Source organism: Alternaria triticimaculans (genome assembly GCF_023758025.1).
Source record: "Alternaria triticimaculans strain BMP 0046 chromosome Unknown scaffold_42, whole genome shotgun sequence".
Taxonomy (NCBI): Eukaryota; Fungi; Ascomycota; class Dothideomycetes; order Pleosporales; family Pleosporaceae; genus Alternaria; species Alternaria triticimaculans.
In genome coordinates, this window is record NW_026055999.1 from 129,332 (window position 1) to 132,029 (window position 2,698).

Consider the following 2,698-nt stretch of genomic DNA (forward strand, 5'->3'; position numbering starts at 1 on the left):
AGTCTAAGTATTTAGCGCTAAAGATTTATATATAAGCTTATACTACTAAAACTACTTATTTATAAGCTTAGGTTAAGAACTGTAAAAATAGCTAAGCTAATAAAAATAAGTTTAATAAGTATAATTATAAAAGTTATAATTAGAAAGATTATTATAGTAGAATATTAATACAAAGTAGAGTAATAAAATATAGTCTAGTAACTCTATATAGTAATCTTAATATAGGTATATTTTCTAAACACCTTACACTTACTACAATATAGTAGTAGGTATTAATAAACTCTCTCTATAACGTTTACTATAGATATAGTATCTTAATAATAATAGCGATACGCTTATAAAAGGTAAATTAGAAAGATTATAACTATAGTAGTTAGTAAGTTAGTAGCTATATAGATTTATCTAGAGATATAGTTTAGTAATTTAGCTATTTTATACTTATATTAATTATTAGTAATTACTTCTTTATAACTAAGCGCTATTTAGAGTAACTAAAATCTAGCTTAGATATAATTAACTTTTATAGTAGTAGTGTAAATAAAGATTTCTTTACTTTATTTACTTTTTAAATATTATATATTATAAATCTTATAAGTTAAGTAGCTATTTAAGCTTTTAAAACTATTACTAAATAAGTAATTTAGTTAATTTATCTATAAGTATAATTATAGTATCTAAATACTTAACTTAAAATAATTCTTTAGTATATTTTTATTATAGCTATATATTTTAGATATTAATATATCTAAGCTAAGTAGTAATATACTTATTTTTTTCTAATAACTAGCTTAATAGTCTACTAATTATTATACTAAACTATTTAAAGTTTTCTAAAATTAAGTACTAGCTTTTTAAAAAGGTATCTAAGTGCTATAGCCTTTTTAGAAGTATACTTAAAAGTAAGTAGCTCTACTTCTATAGTAAAAGTAATAACTATACTTCTTTTAGTAGCTTTCTAAAAGATTATACTTCTATATAGTATAGTACTATATTAATAAATTAATTAGTAAGTCTTTAGATTATTAGTAAAAAATATATCTCTAGTAATTATTAGATTAGGCTTATTATAGTTTATATACTAAATTACATTATAGTAAGTATAGTAAGAATATATAATTACTTATATTTTAGCTTTTTTATACTTATTACTTAGATCTATAAAAAAGTATAAGAGCTTTAAGATAATATATACTATATTTATTTAAAGTATAATTACTATATAAAGTATAAAGCTAACTATCTTCTAGTATCTATTACATTTAGACTTAGTTACTTCTTCTATATTCTTAATTAGCTTTTCTAATAGTAAAAATATTAGAGAAAAAAATTATTTCTAAGCTTAACCTTTTTAAGTATTCTAGATATATATATATTATAAATAAGTATAATAGTTCTTAAATATTAGTTTTTAATTATATAAATATAAAAAAACTACTTTATATTTTTTAAATTTTAGATCTTATACTTATTAAAGATCTTAGCTTATATAGCTATTACTTATTACTCTATATTCTTATAATAGAGTAATAAAATATTATTAATATAGAAAAGATAAAGAATCTTATATTCTTAATTAAAGAAAAGGTATAGCTCTTTTTAAAAAGCTATTATACTAAAATATTTTAGTATTTCTAAGAACTTCTTATACTATAATAGTAAAAGGTTTTATAATCTATATAGCGCTTAGTTAAGCTATATATATAATTTTAGCTTTCTAAAGCTATTTAGTATTTTATAGATTACTAAGTTCTCTACTATAATTTTTATATTAAGAAATACTTTTATAATATTAAACTATTTAATCTCTAGATTATCTTAGGTAGTAATTACTATTATAGTATAGAAGAACTTTATAGTAAGAGTTACAATATAAGTAGGGTTAATTAAGTTTTTTTTCTAGAAATTACTATAAACTATAATTTAAGCTTTATATTTAAGAAGATAGCTATTTTAATTATCTTTATAAGTTTATACTTATTTTAATAAAAGTAGCTAATTTTAGACTTATAATTTATAAATTTCTATATAAATTCTCTTTTTAGTTAGCTAATTAATCTTTGTTTTAAAAGTATCTTTAAAGAGTATATATATTAAATACTAGATAAGTTATTTTTAGAACTTAGATAGCTACTAGAAATTATTATAGTATTAGTAAGTAGCTTTTAGCTTATACTTACTAAGCGTAGTAATTATAATAATAAAGTTTATAGCTAGCTTTATTATTCTAGTCTTTAAAAAACTAAAGAGATAAGTCTTATAAAAGTTAATCTAGGCTTACTTATTAACTAAGTCTATAATTACTATATTTACGCTACTTATACTATTACTTTCTAGTTAATTACTAGACTATATAGACTATTTACCTCTACTCTTAGAGTATTTTAATAGTTAGTAGATATTTATAGAAAAAGTACGCTTAGACTTTTTACTTATAACTTTTCTACTATAGCGTACTTTAGAAAATTTAGCTATTAGCTAATTTTATAGCTATATTAATTATTAGAAGAAAGCTACTAATCTAGATAGTCTACTTCTTAGTTTTTTTAGTGCTTACTTTAGTTAAGTAGATCTTTTATTTATTTTTATAGAACTAAAGTCTATTATAGTAAACTTAATAAATAAAGTTTAATCTTTTAATTTATATATAAAAGGCTTTTTACCTTTACACTTTAATAAATTAGCTTTCTTAACTATATAT